The following is a 22,666-nucleotide window of genomic DNA, read 5'->3' on the forward strand; positions in this document are numbered from 1 at the left end:
TCTTGCTCACTCTTCCTCCTTGGTAGTTCCATTCATTTTTGTTCAATTCCTTTTAATAAACCAGATGCTGGAGAGAGGATCTCTCCATTGAGCCTTGGATTGAACTCCTACGCATTCCTCTTGCCCTTGCTAGTTCTTTGTGTTGCCCCTTCCTTTCTTCTGAGTATTAAATAGTAACTAATAGTATTGATCACTTAACCGTGTGTCAGATGCTGCTTTAAGCACATTCTACGCATTGGCTTCTTTGATCACAACAATGTAATAAAATATAACCTTCATGGTACAGAAGAGGAAACTGAGGCACAGAGAGGGTCAGTAACTTATGCAAGATTGAATCTAGGATGTGTGTACTCTTCTCAATAGTTCTATATTTATACATGTGTTTATCAGGAAGTAACTGGGTTCCTACTCTTTGCCATGTATTACTGTAGACATGGGGAACATAGTACTGAAGAAAGCCATGTACTTGTCTTCATGGAGCTTTCATACCTGTACAGAAGAAAAATAACCAAAATGGAATAAATAAATCAAGGTATGCATCAGAAATCTTAATCAGATGATAGGAACAGAAGGAGGGCAGTCCAGGAAGGCCTCTTTCAGGAGCTGATCTTTGTCATTTAAAAAAAAAAAATTATAGGGCACCTGGGTGGCTCAGTTGCTTCAGCATTTGACTTTGGCTCAGGTCATCATCTCATGCCTTGTGAGTTCAAGTCCCACGTTGGGCTCTGTGCCGATAGCTTGGAGCCTGGAGTCTGCTTCCGATTCTGTGTCTCCCTCTCTCTCTGCCCCACCCCTGCTCATGCTCTGTCTCTGTCTCTCTCTCTCTCTCTACATAAATAAACATTAAAAATTTTTTTAATTAAAAAGATTATATGTAGTTTTCAATAGGTCATCTATTCTCTTGGTTCAAACATTAAAATGTATAAAAAGTGATCAGCTTTTCCTTCTAGAAATTTTATGCTTTATGTGTACTTAAGACTGTCAAATTATTTTTTTCCTTCCTGTTTGTCTCCAAGGAAACATGTTTTACTATACCATATGCTGTCCTCCTTGCTTTTCACAATATTTATTTTGGACATCTTACCATATCAATACTTAAAAAGCCTCATTTTGCTTTTACAGTTGCCTACATTTTCATACTATGAATTACAATCATTTATTTAATCAGTCTCCTATTGAAGGTGCTTAGGTTTTTTTCTAGTCTTTAATTGTTACAAACAATGCTTCAGTAAATAATCCTATACATCAGGAGTTGGCAAACCATTTCTGTAAAGGGCCAGATAGTAAATATTTTAGGCTTTGTAGGCCATATGGTCTCTGTCACAACTATTCAACTCTGCTGTTGTAGCATAAAAGCGGCCGTAGACCATGTATAAGCAAACAGGCGTGGCTGTTTTACAATAAAACCTTATTTGAAAGAGCAGATGCCGAACTAAATTCGGCCAGTGGGTTGCTTTATTTGCTGATGCCTGTTATTCATCATTTTATATACTGGATCATCTCCACAGGATAAATTCCCAGAAGAGAGTACATGAATTTCTAATTTTGATAGTTTCTACCAAATTGCCTTTCACTGAGATTGTACCAATTTGCTTTCCCACCAGCAGTGTATTTGTCTCTTCAACACTTTGCCGATATAGTATGTTCACACAAAGTGAGGATTTTGCCAATTTCATAGGTAGAAAATGGGATTTCAGTATGGTTTTAACTTTCGTTTCTCTTTTTATGAGTCCAGATGATCCAGTAGAATAATTTGTTTTACTGGCTAATGGGTGTTTTAAAAATCAACTGTATAAGCTCTTTAATTTTAATAAGAAGATAAACCCCTTATCTGTGATAATGCTGGGGATACTTTTTCCAGTTATTTATCTTTTGATTTGACCTAATTTTTTAAAATGTTTATTTATTTTTGAGACAGAGACAAAGCATAAGCATGGGAGGGGCAGAGAGAGAGCGAGACACAGAACCTGAAGCAGGCTCCAGGCTCTGAGCTGTCAGCATAGAGCCCGACATGGGGCTGGAACTCACGAACCACGAAATCATGACCTAAGCCGAAGTCAGAAGCTTAACGGACTGAGCCACCGTGGCACCCCTGACCTAATTTTTTTTAATGAAGAGGTTTTATTTGTGTATAGTTGCGTTAATGGATCTTTTATTTTATAGATTCTGCATTTTGTATAATAGTTAAAAAATATACCACATTCCAAGGTTATAAATGAATTCTCCCACATTGCCATATGATTTCACATTTTATATTTCAAACTTTAATCTAGTTGGAATTAAGCCAGGTATAAATTATGGATCTGTTTTACTTTCTTTCTGAACATTAACAAGTTGCCCCTGTGACATTTAGTAAATACCATACCAAAATAGTGGTTTAAACCTGATTTCATTTGACACCTTCATAAAATATTAAGATGCTCTGTATGTTGGGTCTTTTTCTGCACTTTATGTTCCCCTGGTTTAGTTTACTATTCACGTACCAGTATCACGTTATTTTAATTACTCAAGTTTTATGGTACACTTTGGTACCTAATATAGGCTAACCCCCCCAACACTTCTACAACTTCTCTTTATTTTAGGATTTTCCTTGATATTCTTGCCATTTTTTAAACATGATCTTTAGAATCCTACTGCGTAGATTAAAAAAAAAAAAAACTTCATTTGGATTGAGTTTAATTTTTTAATCTGAGGAGAATTGACAGATTTAAGATAAATTATATTTCCCTGTCCAAGAACATGGTACAACTTTCCATTTTTCCAAGTCTTGTTTATCTTTTCAAGAGTTTTCTTCATATAGGTCTTGCACATTTCTTATTTATTCTCAATTATGTTAACTTTTTGTTATTGTTGCTTTGGTAAGTAAGCTCTTTTCTTGTGTATACTGACTGCTGTCAATTTCTGCGTATCAATTTCTATACTGTTACTGAATCCCGCTCTTCATAAGTGATTCTTTTAAAATTTATTTTCTGGGGTTTTCCGGGAATACAGTCACATCATATGTAGATAGTAATAGTTTTAGTTCCTTTCCATTTTAATACCTGTAATCTCCCTTCTTTCATTACAAGGTTCACTCTTTCTGGTAGAGTAATAATAGTGGTAAAGATGACCATCCCTGCTATTTCTTACCTGGAGTTCTAGAGCTTCTAGTATTTCCCCGTGAAGCATGATGCTAGCTTTTAAGTTGAGAGCTGTATTTTTTCATTGTAGGTAAACAGCTATCGATTCTTAATTTGAGTGTTTTTATTAAAAAATAGATGCTGGGGCGCCTGGGTGGCGCAGTCGGTTAAGCGTCCGACTTCAGCCAGGTCACGATCTCGCGGTCCGTGAGTTCGAGCCCCGCGTCAGGCTCTGGGCTGATGGCTCAGAGCCTGGAGCCTGTTTCCGATTCTGTGTCTCCCTCTCTCTCTGCCCCTCCCCCGTTCATGCTCTGTCTCTCTCTGTCCTAAAAATAAATAAACGTTGAAAAAAAAAATTTAAAAAAAAAAAATAGATGCTGACTTTGTGAAATGCCTTTTCAGTACTTATGAAAGTGACTATTTGATTTTCTCTTTATGTCTTCTAATATAAATAATCATTAATATTGCATCATGTTTGTTGCTCAGTAATATTGATTTCTCATTATTGAAGCATCCTTGCATTCTTGGGATAAACACTACTTCATCTTGATGTAATATTCTGTTACTATGCTGCTAGGTTTTATTTTCTAATTTCTTATTTTATTTCATTCTAATTTTTTTAAAGTTTATTTATTTTGAAAGAGAGAGAGAGAGAGAGAGAGAGAGATGAGGGGCAGAGAGAGAGAGAGAGAGGGAGAGAGAGAATCCCCCATACTCATGTGAAGCCTGACATGAGGCTCAATCCCATGACCCTGAGATCACGACCTGAGCCGATACCAAGAATTGGAGGCTTAACCGACTGAGCCACCCAGGCGCCCCTCCTAATGTCCGTAAGTATTCTAAAATGTCCATAACTATTCATGATATTATCTGTACTTTTTTATTTGTTTTGCATAACCTTTGTCAGGTCTTGATGTCAGTGTTATGGTTGCTTCATAAAAATAAAGTCTGAGTTCTAAAAATAAAATTCTATAATCTGAAGCATCCTAAATAGCCCTGGAATTATCTTAACTTTGATAGCTTCACAGAATTGCCCTGTGAAACCATCTAGGACTGATGTCTTTTTAGGGGTAGTTTTTGACAATTTCCTACATTTCTGTAGAAATTGGTCTACTTAAACTTCTGAATTTTTCTGGGGATCTGATCTTAGAAAAGTATCCATCGTATCTTACTCATGTGGAATAAAGTAGTCTCCAATTATTCGTTGAATTTCCGCTGTGGTTATTTTGTTTAAGGTTTTCTGTCTTTTGGCCTCTTTTTCTGAGGGAAAGAGTAGTGTGTAAGCTAGTTAACAGTTAATCTGTTTTATTTTTTAATAGATTTACTTTCATTCTTCTTCACTTATTGACATAAACATTTAAGAGTATGAATTTGCCTCTGGGTATTTTAGTTCAGAGTTTCCCAAGCTCAAAACTATTCACATTTGGGACCAGGTACTTCTTGTGGTGGGGGGCTTTCTCATTCATCCTGGATGTTTAGCAGCATCCCTGATCTCTGTCTACTGGAGGCCAGTAGCATCCCTAGCCTCAGCTGTGACAATCAAAAACATTTTTTGGATATTGACAAAGGTCTCCTTGGGCGGAGGGAGGCAAAATTGTCCCAGGAGAAAACCACTGCTTTAGCTGTGTATACCCTAAGCCATGGTGGCGAAGGTTTTCTCTATTTTTCGCTATGTGCAAAAATTTAGATTTGCATTTTCATGTGATCCAATTGTTATTTGAGATAATTTTTCAAATATAAATTCTGGGGGCACCTGGGTGGGTCAACTGGTTAAGTGTCTGACTCTTGATTTCAGCTTAGGTCATGATCTCAGGGTTCATTGGATCAAGCCCCACATTGGTCTCTGCACTGACAGTGTGGAGCTTACTTGGGATTCCCTCTCTCCCTCTCTCTCTGCCCAGCTTGCACTCTCTCTGTCTCTCTCTCTCTCTAAATAAATAAACATTAAGAAGTAAAATAAATAAATTTAAAAACAAAATATAAATTCTGAACAACTATGGTTGTTTTTTACAGACCTTACAAATATTCTGAAGTCTTTATCCCTACTTTTACTGAAAGTGAAGCAAAAGTTTGTCATTTTATTATCCATTTTCCTTTCAGATGATTTGCTGGATTATAGAGAAGTGCTAAATTGATATAGTCATTGCCATAGAAGTTCCTCATCGTTAATATTTACTCAACACAATGTATTCTAACCACTTTCAAAGCCTGTTACATAGACTATGTCATTTAATTCTTGCAGCAATCCTATTTGGTAGGTATTATCTCCAGTTTCTAGATGGGGAAAGTCTCAAAATAACTTGCCAAAGATTTCACAGCTAGAAAGTGAAGTATAAATATGCCTTTAAAGGGCCTTTAGTTAATGAAAACAGCTTTGTTTTGCAGGGGCAGTGGGAAGAACAAAGTAAAGTCGTTCTTGGGTGGGCAAGGAAAGCATAAGGTGAAACCCTGTGCTAACTGGTTGTTCAGAGGGGTGTGTGCCTGAAGCATCGTGACAAACTTGAGTGGTAATCCTTCCTGCCTCCTGTGGAAGAGCCTTTGCTGGACAGGACAGAAAAAGTGCCAAGGAGTAGGATATTTGAAACAAAGAACAGCTTTACCCTTGTATTTATGTGTCTTTCTTTGTGGTGACACTGGACCCCCACAGAGGAAGACGTCCCTGGGGTTTCAGCAGCTACCAAGGCAGACAGTCACTAGGGTGGACTAGTTACCACATTCATTGAAAGAGATCAAGTGCATTTTGTCTTTGTGTGCTAAATACCCTTTGTTTATCACACTTGAATTTGATAAATACATTTGGGAGTTCATTAACTTTAACTCTTTCTAGTGTATTAAGAACCACGTTTTGGAATAGCTAATAATCTTTACTTGTGTCTTTGTGTTGTATTAAAGGCTTTGGTGGGAAGCTAAAACTAAATCTAGGCAGATTTCTTTTTCCTGGCTTTTAATTTTCCACTTGAAATACCGTTAGGTTTCCCAATAAAATAATTTTTCAAGGTTAATGGATAGTAACTGACTGTTTTTTTTTTTTCAAATAGTCTTAAAAAATGGCAAAATGTGATCTCATAAAATGTCAGTATTAAAATAGAATGACAAAAGAGGATTCTGGAAAGAAAATGTTTTTAAATGTTTTCAAAGGGTTTGTGTTGATCCACGCATTAAATTCCAATTGAATGGGATTTCATATTGAGTTGGTGATGAACACTTTCAAAAGTGTACATGTTACCCAACAACCCAAGTTCTGCTGCCCGTTGCTCAAAAAGCCAATAGTCAAAAGACAAGTTTTGAGTGGAAAGGAACATGAACTTTATTCAGGAGGCTGGCCCCCTGGGGAGAAGGCAGACTCTTGTCCAAAAACCAACTTGGAGGTTTCTGCCTGGCGCAAAGATTTTTAAGGAAACTTTAGGGAAGTTAATCAGTAAAAGGGGAGCACAGTGGTCTGTAACCTTCTTGACTGGGTGCAGACTCAATAGTGCCAGCTACAGACTTTATCATGGTGCTCAGAGGCTGTGGTGCCCCATGGCTGGTTGTGCAAGAGAGTTTGGTTCCAAGTCTATCTAGGAAACAGTGCATGATATCTAGGTATATAAAGAAAGGTTTAGTTAGTTAGCCACACAGGCTAAAGGTGTTTGCTAAAACTTGAGGGCTACTGGGGCGCGTGGGTGGCTCAGTTGGTTAAGCGTCTGACTTCGGCTCAAGTCATGATCTCGAAGTTCATGAGTTCGAGCCCCACATCAGGCTCTCTGCTGACAGCTCAGAGCCTGGAGACTGCTTTGGCCTCTGTGTCTCCCTCTCTCTCTGCCCCTCTCCCACTCCTGCTCTGTCTCTCAAAAATAAATAAATGTTTAAAAAAAGAAAAATTTAAACTTGAGGACTACTAAGTTGTCCTGAGAGGCCGATGCAGTGGCTTCATAAACCAAAAAGGTCTATAATGTGAGGGAAAATTTTCTCCACTATTCTTATTTTTCAAGCATGCATTTGAAGAAATGGTCTTAAATGTACATGTATGAAGGATAAGCAAACTGCAAGAATTCCAAAGGGGAAGAGAGGAAAAGATTCTTCCAAAAAAACTCTTTTGGAGAGGTCACTGAGACAGGTTTTTCCACTTCCAAGAAGCTTGTTTTTATTTATGTTACTTTTACTTAATCATATTTTTATTTACAAATTTTTAGATAAATTGACCTTAGGAAATAATTGTGCTCTTTAAGATAGATTCAAAAGTGAGATTACTCCTTAATGTTGATGCTGCACATCACAGTGAGAGGGTGGGTAGGCCTTAAAGGAACACCTGCATTTGAAACAGCCTTAAAACCTTGACAGCATTGATCAGCACTATCATTCTATGCCAGTAGAGGGAGATGTAAGTCCACTACAGTAAATTAACAGACGTCCTTTGTGCACCAGCGAGGTGGGGGGGGGGTGGAGTGGGGTGGGTAGGGCGGGGGTTGCTCTCAAACCAGGTCCAGGTCCAGAAAATAGAGATAGAGAAATAGATAGAGAAATGAATGAATAAAAGTTTTGGTCAAATATTTTGAGAAACACAAAGTATACATCTTTATCAAACACTACTGGCAGGATTTGCCAGTTTTACTCATTTTTTAAACGGCAAAATGCCAAAATGAATGTAACATAAAAGTCTTGATTTGCATTTCCCTGATTATTAATGATTTTAAAATCTCATCTTGTTTATTGGATATAAGTACAGATAAAAGATATTTAACATACTTAATGTTTAAATTTAAATCCTAAAATTAATCTTTTATATTCATTAAGTTATTTTTCAAAGAGTTAAATATTAAATTTAAATTTCTAATTGATTAAATATCTCAGTAAAAAAATCATTCCCTAAACTGTGCTCACAAAATTTGTTGCTCATCATTTCTATTAATATTTTGTTTGGTTCTTAAATTTAAGTCTTTATACCATCTGGTGTAGGCTTTCTGTATACAATGTGTGTTATGGGCAGAACTGTATCCTCCCAAAATTCATATTGAGGTCATAACCCTCAATATATAAGAATATGACTATATTTAGAGACAGGGCCATTAAAGAGGCAATTCAGTGGGTGCCTGAGGGGCTTAGTCGGTAAAGTGACTAACTCGTGATTTCAGCTCAGGTCATAATCTCATGGTTCCTGGGTTCCAGCCCCACGTCATGCTCTGCACTGACAGTGCAGAGCCTGTTGGGATTCTCTCTTTCTCCCTCTCTCTCTCCCCTCTGCCTCCCAATCTCAAAATAAATAAATAAGTAAACTAACTTTAAAGAGGTAATTCAGGTTAAATGAGGACATTTAACATTTAAATGAGAACATGCCTGAGCCCTACTCCATTCTAAGTTCTGTCCTTATTGCAGGAAGTTTGGACACACAAGGGGACACCAAGGATGCTTGTGCACAGAGGAACAACCATGTGAGGACACGGCGAGAAGGCACTCATCCGCAAGCCAAGAGGTCTCAGGAGAAAGCAAGCCTGCCCACACCTTGATCTTGGACTTCCAGACTCCAGAACTGTGAGAAAAATTTCTGTCATTTAAACTGCCCAGTCTGTGGTATTTGCAGTGGCAGCCCTGGAAAACGAATCCAGTGTGAGGTATGGAGTTTACTTTGTTTTAATATGGAAAAACCATTGGCTTCTAGTTCCATTTACTGAACAGTCCCTCGCTTCCTCACTGATCTATCATGACTCTTTGGTCATCTACCAAAGTTCCATATAAATGTGGAGCTATTTCTAGGCACTTTATTCCATTGATCAGTCTATCCCTGTGAGAGGACTGTGCTTCATTATAAGTGATGATAGCTGGTAGAGAAAGGCCTTGCCCCTTTTCTTCTTCTTTAAAGGGACTTGGCTATTTTTGATCACCTACATGTTGCTATGAAGGTTAGAATCAGCCTGCCAAGTGTCGTTAGAAATTATATTGGGATTTTGATTGTATTTGCATTAAATCTGTAGAACTACAGAGAAATAAACTTTGTAATTAAAGAATGATCTCCATCGGAAGGTACCACTTACTTCCTCTTTATGTTCGATGAACTGCAGTTCTAGTTCTGCCCATGTGATGACACCACAAACTGAAAAATCAGATTTTCACAGTTGGCCAGGAAATCTCAGAACACACACAGTGTTAATCTTTTAGTAAATACTAGAATGTTTTGAAGGGTAGATCTGAACTTCATATGGAATGTTAAGTGGTTTGTCGAATGCTTAATTAAGTACATTTGCTAAAAATATATACAATAGTGTAGGATAACCAAAGAGTTGAAATAATAATGAAAGATACCCTGACCTCCTGTTCTTCACAGTCCTTTTCTCTTAGAAGGCCATAAACAATTAGAGATAAAAAGTTCATTGTCAACCAGTAAAATAAAGATATGGTGTGGGATTAGCTCTGGAAGTTACGGTGGTCTTTTCTAACCAGCAAGCCTGCTGTGAATAGGCTAGTGAATAGGTTTGCATAAATCTGGGGACCAAAAGTCACCCTAGGCTTATGAATGAAGGGGAAGATTACGTAATTCTTCATTTCCACCCCACCCCACTCCAGCCCTGATCATCTTGGGAGTAAAGTCTACTTTCACTTATGGGAGACATGCCTGTGCTTGCCCTGAACTGTGTAAAGAACCAGAAAGACGTTCCCTTCCTACTCTGTAATGCCAGTGAAGTCTCCTTCTACATTAGGTGGGAAGTGTTTGACACAGAAGGCCTGTGGAAATGCTTGTCTAACTGACACCATGCATACCTAAACTTGAGAGTGGACTGGAGCAAACCCTTTTTCTAAGTACCTGCCAGAGGTTCATCAATCTGGTACTGGAAAGAGCCCCTGGCATTTAGTATCAAAAAACGGTTTACCGCATCTTGTTAACCTTAGATTAAAAGATTTGCCTACTGCTCATCAACATAACTTGGGTGGTCTACTAACATATACATAGAACAGTTAACTAAACGCCAGTTTCCTTATCTGTAAAATGGGAAGAACAGTATTTCCCACTCCCAATTGTTGTAGGATTACATAAGGCATTTCAAAACACTATACACGGTGCCTTGTTCTTAATAAATGTTCCACTGTTGCCAGCACAGCAAGGGAAACAGGTGTTCCTCGGTCAGCAAAAGCGAATAGCAAAATCCTGGAACAGGAATCTAAGCCATGTTGAAGCTCATTAGCCTATGTCCCTCCCTTCATCCTACCAGTCCCCCTGCAGGGGGAAAAGGCCTTGCATTCTCTCCCAGCACCAGGGCAGCCCTGTGACTTAATGAGCCATTTAAAGGACGCATTGTGTCTAAGCCCTTCCGAAAAAGAAGTGATAAAGAAGTGATAGATGACTTCGATTGTAAGCCATGATTAGCACCACCACATGTGCTTATAACACCACTAAGTGCAGTGTTATTCTTGACAGCCAAGGTATGGAAACAATCTGTGTCCCTCAACAGATGAATAAAAAAAAAAAAATATGTGTATGGAATAGAATAATATTCAGCCCTAAAAACAAAGGAAATTCTCTCATTTTGCAGCCATGTTGATGAAACCGGAGGTTATTATGCTAATTGAATAGGCCAGAGAGAGAAGACCAATACTGCATGGTATCACTTAGGTGGAATCTAAGAAAAATTATAACTCAGAAACAGAGAGTGAAATCATGGTTGTCTGGGACTTGGTGAGGCAGGGGAAATGGGGGTAGGTTGGTAAAAGAGTACAAAATTTCAGTTATCAGATGAATAAGGTCTGAGGTTCTAATGTAATAAGGTGACTATAGTTGACAGTACTGTATTGTATAATTGAAATTTGCTAAGAGAGTAAATCTTGAGTTTTTCCAAAAAAGAAAGTGAATATCTGAGGTGGTAGATTTGTTCCTCACTTTTAAACATGTTGCAGTTTGTCAGGTATACCTCAGTGAAGCTTAAAAAATGTAGAAAACAATGTCATCCCCAAATACTCTTGCTCCTATAATACTGTCATGCAAGGACGAGTTATTGCATTTATGTGGAGTCACTCAATGGGTTCTGAGTTTGTTCTGTCAGTCCAGGGTGGTTTATAATGATGTCTTAAACAAGAGAGAAATACTTCAGGCCGTCTACCCATCACTGAGCAGACCAGCCAGAATGGTAAGCCATATTACCTGCTCAGATTTTGCTGGTCCTTGAGTGTAATGATTTCTCATGATCAGTTGCACAGAAGTCTTGTTTATAACGATGAAAGTGATACCTTGACACGTATATAAGAATGGGTGTGAGAAATAAAAAGGCACATGGCCAAACCACATAAATGTCAGTCTTCTCTAGAGTTTTAGTTCTAAACATCTTCTCCTAGAGCATACCAGCCCTTAACCTCTGCCTTTCTTTTCTTCCGTACTGGGGCTACACATGTGAAACATAAGCAAAGCCAGAAACCAGGTCAAATTTTAAGTACAGATTATAGTCGTTTACTTTCGGAGCTGGAATAGGAGTTCAGTGTGAAATGAACTCAATTTCGATTTACAAAGGTGGTCAGGTTTAAAAGGAGAATGAGAATGGAGTCCAGAATGATATGTGCAGGCTCAGTAGAGTAAGAAAAGTAAAAACCTAGAAACAGCAGAAAGGTTTGGGGAGGGGAGGTTGGTCTATGTGAAATCATCTGTTTTTATTAAATGGCCTTCACTGAAGTTAGGCTCTTACCTTCTCACAGAGACTAGGGTACAGACTCTATCTTCAGGGGTTGGCTGGAGCAAATAATACGTTTTTGGGGCAGCACTGAGTTTTCTCAGGCAGGTCTTTGTTGGGTGGAGGGTAGTGGGAGTATTGGCCTAAAGGGCAAGTCTTGAGCTATTTGAAACTGTGTTAGGGTTTGTCCAGGTCTTTATAGACCAAGTTTGAGGCCTAGTTGAGAAAGGACTCAGAAAAGCCTGGCTAGAGTTTGATCAAGAATAAAATATTTGTCATATTAATACTAGTGTTATTGATGGAAAATCTAATTCCATTACCTCCTTCTACCAACAGGACAATGTTGGTACTTCTTGATAACTTAAAATAATTTGGCTTTGGAGCTGCCTTAGGATCTCAAAAGAATTTGGGAGACAACTGGAGAAATATCTATCTCTGTCCTGAGGGAACTGTTTGTCTTGTCTTTGTCCTTTTTCCATTAAATATACTTCAAGAACATAAATGGTCCATTGTGTTTCTCCTGCACAGCATCCATCGCCCTTCTCCATGTCAAAACCTCACAGTATTGTCTGGAAACCATGCATCAGTATGGGAAGAGAAGGGATTAGCCTCATTCATTAGCTCTAGGAGGTGGGAGGCAAAGGAGCCTGGCCTGACCCACCAGAACAGCACACACCTCTAGCCAAACAGTTGTTCCAAGATTGACTTGAAACCTCACTCTGGCAGGCCAGTGGTTAATTCTGGGACTTGTGGCAATATGGAGAGGGAAGCACTGTTGCCAGTATCCTGCCAGCTATAAATCTAGCAAGGCTGGATCCACAGGGATCCCACGTGGACAGGCCCTATAGAGGAAAGGGAGCCAGGCAGGGAACAGAGAGGACAATACCAATAACATTTCTTAAGCCACTACATCCAGCCCCTTTGCATTTGATTTAGCTTTGTTTCAGTCGGTCTTGAAGTATTTCAGATATTAAAGAAAGTGTGCAAATTATTATAATGAGCATCCATGGACCCACAGGCAGTTTAAGATGTAAAATGTTATTTTTTTTTTCTATCTCCTCACATTTTTTTGGACTTTTTTTGATTTTTGTTTTTTTAAATATAATTTGTTGTCAGATTGGTACAACACCCAGTGCTCATCCCAACAAGAGCCCTCCTCAATGCCCATCACCCACTTTCCCCTCTCTCCCACCCCCATCAACCCTCAGTTTGTTCTTAGCATTTAAGAGTCTTATGGTTTGCCTCCCTCCCTCTCTGTAACTTTTTTTTTCCCCCTTGCCTTCCCCCATGGTCTTCTGTTAAGTTTCTCAAGATCCACATGAGTGAAAACATATGGTATCTGTCTTTCTCTGACTTACTTCACTTAGCATAATACTCTCCACTCCATCCATGTTGCTGCAAATGGCCAGATTTCATTTTTTCTCATTGCCAACTGGTATTCCATTGTATATATAAACCACATCTTCTTTATCTTTTCATCAGTTGATGCACATTTTGGCTCTTTCCATAATTTGCCTATTGTTGACAGTGCTATTGTAAACATGGAGTACATATGCCCCTATGCATCAGCACTCCTGTATCCCTTAGGTAAATCCTAGCAGTACTATTGCTGGGTCATAGGGTAGTGCTATTTTTAATTTTTTGAGGAACCTCCACATTGTTTTCCAGAGCAGCTGGACCAGTTTGTATTCCCACCAACAGTGCAAGAGGGTTCCCATTTCTCCACATCCTCTCCAGCATCTATAGTCTCCTGATTTGTTCATTTTAGCCACTCAGACTGGTGTGAGGTGGTATCTCAGTGTGGTTTTGATTTGTACTTCCCTGATGATGAGTGATGTTGAGCATCTTTTCATAAATCCATTGGCCATCTGGATGTCTTCTTTGGAGAAGTATCTATTCATGTCTTCTGCCCATTTTTTCACTGGATTATTTGTTTCTTTGGTGTGGAGTTTGGTGAGCTCTTTATAGATTTTGGATACTAGCCCTTTGTCCGATATGTCATTTGCAAATATCTTTTCCCATTCCGTCGGTTGCCTTTTGCTTTTGTTTCCTTTGCAGTGCAGAGCTTTTTATCTTTGTGAGGTCCCAGTAGTTCATTTTTGCTTTTAATTCCCTTGCCTTTGGAGATGTGTCAGTTAAGAAATTGCTGCAGCTGAGGTCAAAGAGGTTTTTTCCTGCTTTCTCCTCTATGGTTTTGATGGTTTCCTGTCTCACATTCAGGTCCTTCATCCGATTTTAGTTTATTTTTGTGTATGGTGTAAGAAAATGGTCTAGTTTTATTCTTCTGCATGTTGCTGTCCAGTTCCCTCAGCCCCATTTGTTAAAGAGACTGTCTTTTTCCATTGGATACTCTTTCCTGCTTTGTCAAAGATTAGTTGGCCATACATTTTTGGGGCCAGTTCTGGGTTCTCTATTCTATTCTATTGGTCTATGTGTCTGTTTTTGTGCCAATACCATAATGTCTTGATTATTACAGCTTTGTAGTAGAGGCTGAAGTCTGGGATTGTGATGCCTCCCTCTTTGGTTTTCTTCTTTAATATTACTTTGGCTATTTGGGGTCTTTTGTGGCTCCATACAAATTTTAAGAGTGTTCTAGCTTTGAGAAGAATGCTGGTGCAATTTTGATTGGGATTGCATTGAATGTGTAAATTGCTTTGGGTAGTATTGACATTTTAACAATATTTATTCTTCCAATCTACGAGCATGAAATGTTTTTCCCTTTCTTTGTGTCTTCTTCAGTTCCCTTCATAAGCTTTCTTTAGTTTTCAGCATACACATCTTTTAAATCTTTGGTTAGGTTTATTCCTAGGTCTTTTATGGTTCTTGGTGCAATTGTGAATGGGATCAGTTTCTTTATTTTTCTTTCTGTTGCTTCATTATTGGTGTATAAAAATGCAACCAATTTCTGTATGTTGATTTTGTACCCTGAAACTTTGCTGAATTCATGTACCAGTTCTAGCAGATAGATGGTAGCAGTTCTAGCAGATAGATCCACTTTTGGTGGAGTCTGTTGGGTTTTCCACGTAGAGTATCATGTCTGTGAAAAGTGAAAGTTTAACTTCATCTTTGCCAATTTGAATGCCTTTGATTTCATTTTGTTGTCTAATTGCTGATGCTAGGACTTCCAACACTATGTTAAACAACAGTGGTGAGAGTGTACATCCCTGTCGTGTTCCTGATCTCAGGGGGCAAGCTCTCAGTTTTTCCCCATTGAGGATGATATTAGTTGTGGGCTTTTCATAAATAGCTTTTATGATGTTTAAGTATGTTCCTTCTATCCCAACTTTCTTGAGGGTTTTTATTAAGAAAGCATCCTGTGTTTTGTCAAATGCTTTTTCTACATTGATTTACAGGATCATCTGGTTCTTACCTTTTATTAAGGTGATGTATCATGTTGATTGATTTGCGAATATTGAACCAGCCCTGCAGCCCAGGGATGAATCCCACTTGATCATGGTGAATAATTCTTTTTATATGCTGTTGAATTCGACTTGTTAGTGTCTTGTTGAGAATTTTTGCATCCATATTTATTAGGGATATTGGCTTGTAGTTCTCTTTTTTTGCTGGGTCTCTGTCTGGTTTGGGAATCAAAGTAATGCTGGCTTCTTAGAAAGAGTCTGGAAGTTTTCCTTCCCTTTCTATTTTTTGGAACAGCTTGAGAAGAATAGGTATGATTTCTGCTTTAAATGTCTGGTAGAATTCCCCAGGGAAGCCATCTGGTCCAGGACTCTTATTTGTTGGGAGATTTTTGATAACTGATTCAATTTCTTTACTAGTTATGGGTCTGTTCAAATTTTCTATTTCTTCCCATTTCAGTTTTGGTAATGTGTGGGTGTTTAGGAATTTGTCCATTTCCTCTAGGTTGTCCAGTTTATTTGGCATATAATTTTTCATGTATTTCTCAGGGATTGGTTGTAATAATTCCATGTTCATTTGTGATTTTATCTATTTGGGTCATCTCCCTTTTCTTTTTGAGAAGCCTGGCTAGAGGGTTATCAATTTTGTTTATTTTTAAAAAAAACCAACTCTTAGTTTCATTGATCTGTTCTACTGGTTTTTTGTTTGGTTGGTTGGTTGGTTTTTTTTTTTTTTTGGATTCTATATTATTTCTGGTCTTTATTATTTCTCTTCTTCATCAGGGTTTGGGATGTGTTTGCTATTCTGCTTCTAGTTCCTTTAGGTGTGCTGTTAGATTTTATGTTTGGGATTTTTCTTGTTTCTTGATAGGTAGCCCTGGATTGCAATGTATTTTCCTCTTAAGACTGCCATTGCTGCATCCCAAAGGGTTTGGATTGTTGTTTTTTCATTTTCATTTGTTTCCATATATTTTTTAATTTCTTCTCTAATTGCCTGGTTGACCCATTCATTCTTTAGTAGGATGTTCTTTAACTTCCATGGTTTTGGAGGTTTTCCAGACTTTTTCCTGTGGTTGATTTCAAGTTTCAAAGCATTGTGATCTGAAAGTGTGCATGGTATGATCTCAATTCTTTTATATTTTTTCAGGGCTGTTTTGTGACCCAGTATGTGATCTATCTTGGAGAATGTTTCACGTGCACTTGAGAAGAAAGAATATTCTGTTGTTTTGGGATGAAGAGTTCTAAATACATCTAAATATATCTGTCAAGTCCATCACATCCAATATATCACTCAGGGTTCTTGTTTCTTTATTTATTCTCTATCTATATATTCTATCCATTGTTGTAACTAGAGTATGAAAGTCACCTGTAATTACCACATTCTTATCAATAAGGTTACTTATGTTTGTGATTAAGTGTTTTATATATTTGGGGGTTCCTGAATTTGGTGCAAAAACATTTATAATTGTTAGCTCTTCCTAATGGATAGACCCTGTAATTAGTATATAAGCCCTTCTTCATCTCTTGTTACAACCTTTAATTTAAAGTCTAGTTTGTCTGATATAAGTATGGCTGCTCCAGCTTTTTTTTTTTTTTTTTTTTTTTTTTTTTTTTTTTTTTTTTTTACTTCCAGTAGCATGATAGATAGTTCTCCATCTGCTCACTTTCAATCTGAAGGTGTCCTCAGGTCCAAAATGAGTCTCTTGTAGACAGCAAATAGATGGGTCTTGTTTTTTTTATCCATTCTGATACCCTATGTCTTTTGGTTGGAGCATTTAGTCCATTTACATTCAGTGTTATTATAGAAAGATATGGGTTTAGAGTCATTGTGATGTCTGTAGGTTTCATGCTTGTAATGATGTCTCTGGTACTTTGTGGTCCTTGCAACATTTTACTCGCAGAGTCCTCCTTAGGATCTCTTGTAGGGCTGGTTTAGTGATGATGAATTCCTTCAGTTTTTATTTGGGAAAACCTTTATCTCTCTAATTCTGAATGACAGGCTTGCTATATAAAAGATTCTTGGCTGCGTATTTTTCCTGGTCATCACATTGAATATTTCCTACCATTCCTTTTTAGCCTGCCAAGTTTTAGTAGATAGGTCTGCTAGTACCCTTATGTATCTACCTTTGTATGTTAAGGCCCATTTATACCTGCTTTCAGAATTCTCTCTTTATCCTTGCATTTTGCCAGTTGCACTATGATATATTGTGCAGAAGATTGATTCAAGTTATGTCTAAAGGGAGTTCTTTGTGCCTCTTGGATTTCAATGCCTGTTTCCTTCTCCAGATCAGCAAAGTTCTCAGCTATGATCTGTTCAAGCACACCTTCAGCCCTTTCTCTCCCTTCTTCTTCTTCTGGAATTCCTGTGATACAGATATTGTTCCATATGATTGAATCACTTAGCTCTCTAATTCTCCCCTTGTAATCCTAGATTTTTTTATCTCTCTTTTCTCAGCTTCCTCTTTTTCCATAATTTTATCTTCTAATTCACCTTTTCTCCCTTCTGCCTCTTCAGTCAGCACTGTGGCCACCTCCATTTTATTTCGCACCTCATTTATAGCATTTTTTAATTCATCATGACTATTTTATAGTCCCTTGATCTCTGTAGCAATAGATTCTCTGCTGTCCTCTATGCTTTTTTCAAGCCCAGTGATTAATTTTATGACTATTATTCTAAATTCTTGTTCAGTTATATTTCTTAAATCTGTTTTGATCAATTCTTTAGCTGTCACTTCTTCCTGGAATTTCTTTTGAGGAGAATTCTTCCATTTCATCATTTCGGCTAGTTTTCTGTCCCTTACGCATTTTAAAAGCTTGCTGTGTGCTCTGCACCTGTGAGCACTGCTATATTAAAAGGGGGGTCATACACTCTCAAGGGCCTGGCCCTTCAGGAGGTATTATTTGGAGTGTTACTTGCTCTCTCTTGTTGTGACTTTGGTTATTTTATTTCCCTACTCGTAGTGGTGTTTTGGACCCTCCACCGGGTGTGCTTTGATTTGTTCCTTGAAGTAGCCCTGTAAAGGAAAACAGCCAGACAGGAGACAAAAACACACAAATACACAAACAAATAAAACAAACAAAAAACTAAAAACTAGAAACAATCCAAAAGCAGAAAACCAGAAACACCAGCTACAGGGTGGAGGCGGTGCTGATGGAAAAGCATATACAAGAAGAGAAATGACAGGGGAGGGGGAAAAAGAAAAAATAAACATTGACCAGGCAGAGAGACTAAAAGGCTTCATCCAGAGAGAGAGAAAGGAAATTAAGGAAGGAGGTGGGGAAAAAGAAATGAAGATAAAGTTACTGAGGCAGAGAAACTATACAGCTTGATTATTCCAGAGAGAGAAAAAGGAAAGAAGGAGGTGTAGAACATGTATCAAGAGAATGGATTAAATATGTCTGTTTAAACAAACCAATAACCAGAGTAACCAGCCTAGAGGAGGGAAGAGATAAGAAGGAGAAATGGAGGGGAGAATATATCTACATAACAAGAATTGTCCTAGAATTAATCCAATCAATGCAGCTGCGCTGGTCTGGAGGAGGGGTCCGTCTGGTTCCACAGCAACTACTACTGCTCCAGCAGATATGCAGTTACCCAGTGTGGAGGGGCGGAGGGGCGTGGTTTGGTGTAGGTGGGTCCTGTCTCCACTGTGAGCCCTGGGGCCTCATCCCTGAGGCCCCACCTTGGTGGCCTTGGTGGTGATGGGGAGAAAAATGGTGACCACCCCCCCCCCCCCAGTCTCTTCTCTACAACCTGGTGTCCCACATCACTCCTTTGGAGCCGTCCTCACTATTCCATGGACGCAGATGAGGTTGTCTCACTCTGCCGACTCCCCTGACCCCGTGCTTGGCTAGGATTTAAACTCCCCCTCCCTGCGCACCAGCACTGGGGAAGCTCCTCCCAGTGCCTCCAGATATGTGGTCCCAGCTGGTTTTGTCGTGTGCCGCAGCACTTCAGGAGAGGGTAACAGTTTCTCCAGTTGCGGACTGTGCCCCTGACCTACCACTGAACACAGATGTGGCTCCCCTCCTCCCCAGGTGCAGGAACAGGGCAGGCAGCCCCAGTCCAAAGAAAGCCCCACAGTTAGAGATGGGATCCCTCTCCATCCCAGTCCAAGATTTTTTCTCTTGTCAAGATACAGTCCTACACTGCCCCAGCTGCTCTTTCTCTTCCCTTTGTCTCTCTGCAGAAGGGGATCCCTCCCCTCAGTGCCTACCTGACGCTTTTTATCTCCCCCAGTTGGTAGTCACCCACCTATGGTACATCAGGTTTCTCTCTGGCCCAGTGTCTCTCTAGTAGACTCAGTCTCTTTTCCTCCCAGACTCTTGGGTTCAAAGTCCTTTGGCTTCAGCCCTTCTTTGTTTGAGAGACACAGAAAGTACGGATCCCCCTACTTCTCTGCCCTGTTGGCCTCCCTCCAGATATAAAAGGTTATTAATGAAATTAAACTCCTTTCCAGTCCTGCCGATCCATACATCTGTTTTGTGTAAGCCAGTTTGAGTTGTGGCTGTATCCCTTATGGCAGAGGAGTTCCGACACATATTCCATAAAGCCTATCCTAAGACATTCTAAAAGCATAGTGCAAAAATAAAAATAGTAAATTAAATAAATATGATGTAAGAGTCACAGTTTTTGTCGCAAGCAAATGATGGATCCTATTGAAGCTTATGTTGCATCATTTTTTTTTTAATCAAGACGTCAGTTTTTTAGAGCAGTTTTAGGTTCACAGCAAAATTGAGGGGAAGGTACTAAGACTTCCCATATAATCCCTGCCCCCACACATGCAGGGCTGCCCCCATTATCAACACCCCCCCAGAAGAGTGCTGCACTTGTTACTGTTGATGAACCTCCACTGTCACATCATTATCACCCAGAGTCAATGTTTACATTATAGTTCACTTTTGGTGTAGTACATTCCATGAATTTGGACAAATATATGATGTCATTTATCCATCATTATGGGTACACAGTATCTTTTACTGCCCTGCAAAGGCTTCTGTGCTCTCCTTTTTCATAGCTTTCCCCTTCCCCAACCCCTAGCAACCACTGATCTTTTCATAGTTTTGCCTTTCCCAGAATGCAGGTAGCCTTTTTAGATTGGCTTCTCCTCACTAGTTAATGTGCATTTTAGGTTCCTCCATACATGTTTATGGCTTGATAGCTCATTTTTTATCAGCACTGAATAATATTTCATTGTCTGGATGTACCACAGTTTATCCTCAGCCACTAAAGGACAACTCGGTTGCTTCCAGGCTTTGGAAATTATTAATAAAGCTGCTTGGGCAAGTTTTTTGTGGACATAAGTTTTTGATTGTTTTGAGTAAATACCAAGGAACATGATTGCTGGATCAATGGTAAGAGTATGCTTAGTTCTGTAAGAAACTGCAAAGATTTTGCACCATTTGTAAGCCTAAGCACAGAAGGTTCCAGTGAGCCTGGCCCTCTTACACCTGTGCACTTGGCTTGTCTTGACAATATGCTTCCAGGATACTTGAAGGCCCTTTTTTACTCTCACAGAAATGTTCTTTGACCTACCCCTATAGGCCATGCTTAGAAGCAGAAAATACAAAGCACCCCCTGGCTTTCACCTTATCTCTCCTGGACATCCATGTCTGATCCATGTTAGGGCCCCACCAGCTACCTAACAATGAGCTATCTATTCTCATGGCACTTTTTTAGATGGTTGTCCCACTGACACTCCAGCCTACCAGAAGGGGCTTTGTTTGCAGTCAGGGATACTGGGACTTTCCAAAACTAAAGATACATACATAGGTGGTAAAACTATTCAAAAAAAAAAAAAAAGCAGACTAATTAACAGAAAAATGTGGATCATTTGTATTCTGGAGATGAGGGATAATATCACAGGGTAGGGCAAATTGGGGCTTCCAAAATAGTGGTGATTTTCAGTTTTTCTACCCAAGTGTTAATACATTGGTGCTTTTTAGAATATATGTATGTGTGTGTATAAACATATACATAAACATGTTTGTGTATAAATATGGAATATAGATATATATGTATATGCATATACATGTATGGTTTATTAACTCTGGTGTGTGTTTATGTTTAACACCAAAAACACTGTTGCTTTAGCTCAAAGGTTATTCTCTCAGATTCATCCCTATTGCTTTCATTTATTCACTCAGCCAACATTTATTGAACTTCTTCACATGACAGGATAGACACTGCTAAAAATAGAGCAGTGAATAAGACATGATCCCTGTTCTTATTAAATTAACACTCATAAGGTAAGGGAATAAAAGAATAAACAAATATATATAATATAATATAATATAATATAATATAATATAATATGTAATATATATATACATAATATATAAAAGTATTAGTACTATAGACTCTGATGAAAATAAATGATATGTTGCAAAAGCCAAAGAGAAGGAGGGGAGGGTGTGAGAGGGGATGAGAGACAGTGTAGTGATGGACTTTAGAGTGGGATGCTCCAACAAAGCATCCCTGAGGAGGTGACATTTGAGAGGAAGCCGGAAGGAGGGGTGTGCAGGCGTAGGAAGATCTGGGAGAATACGATCGAATTAAAAGGAGCAACTAATGCAGGGCCTTTGGCAGAAAGGAACTAGAAGAGTTGGAGGGTTAGAGAGAAGACAGTGTCTCGGGCTGCGTGAGAGTGAGGAGAGAGGAGACAACAACAGGCAGGGGCTAGACCTTGAAAAGCCTTACCGCCTGTGGTAGGGGGTGGGATTTAACTCCCAGACTATAAGGAACCACTCAATGGTCTTATGCAGGGGGCTGATGTAGGATTTATACTTGAGATGTGACACTCTATCACTTTTCAGATACAGCACTGTAGGATGACCACATTAGGAGGAAGAAGACCAGTAAATTGCTCAGGCAAGAGATTAGGAGGTTTGGAATAAAGGTATATCCTTGCATATACAGAGCCCTGGGTAGACTCTATATGGAATAGCACTAAGTCCGGTCACAGCTAAACGTAAGACCATTTTTGTCATTCTCCGTGACAGTAACAAGGGCCACCATGCTCAGGCCCCATTGTGAGTATGTCACTTTCCTATGAAATGTACAGAAAAAAGATTCTTTTTTTTTAATTTTTTTTTGGTGGTTTGTTTGTTTTTGGTGTTTTTTGGTTTTTTGTTTGTTTGTTTGTTTGAGAGTGAGTAGGGGATTGGCAGAGAGAGAAGGAGACAGAATCCCAAGCAGCCTCCATGCTGTCAGCACAGAGCCTGTTGTGGGGTTCGAATCCACAAACCATGAGACCGTGACCTGAGCCAGAATCAAGAGTGGGATGCTTAACTGACTGAGCCACCCAGGTGCTCCCAGAAAAAAATATTCTTCGTCATGGGCTTTCTGATCTTGCATGTCAGTTCTCTCATTTTTATACCTCCTCCATTACTTTCTAAGAACTCTCATACTTCCTTAGAACCCAAGAAAAGCTCTCCTCCAGCCACCAAACTTATTTACCCCCACCAGCTGAGCCACCACCTGTAGCGCAGGTCAAATATTCTGAAAGAGAGAGGGATTCAACTGTGTACCATTTGGAATAAAGCAGGTTTTAATCTGGGACTT

General features: G+C 39.0%; 1 protein-coding gene across 1 annotated transcript in view; it reads left to right on the forward strand.

Annotated features, from left to right (window-relative positions):
* The window catches only part of GAPT (GRB2 binding adaptor protein, transmembrane), a 32,866-nt gene that overhangs the window by 305 nt on the left and 9,895 nt on the right, over nucleotides 1-22,666 (forward strand). The window contains exon 2 of the mRNA XM_045493846.1: nucleotides 8,472-8,707. The gene's annotated coding sequence lies outside the window, so the exon portion shown is untranslated. The remainder of the gene's footprint in view (nucleotides 1-8,471; nucleotides 8,708-22,666) is intronic.

This window comes from Leopardus geoffroyi, chromosome A1, assembly GCF_018350155.1.
Source record: "Leopardus geoffroyi isolate Oge1 chromosome A1, O.geoffroyi_Oge1_pat1.0, whole genome shotgun sequence".
Lineage (NCBI taxonomy): Eukaryota > Metazoa > Chordata > Mammalia > Carnivora > Felidae > Leopardus > Leopardus geoffroyi.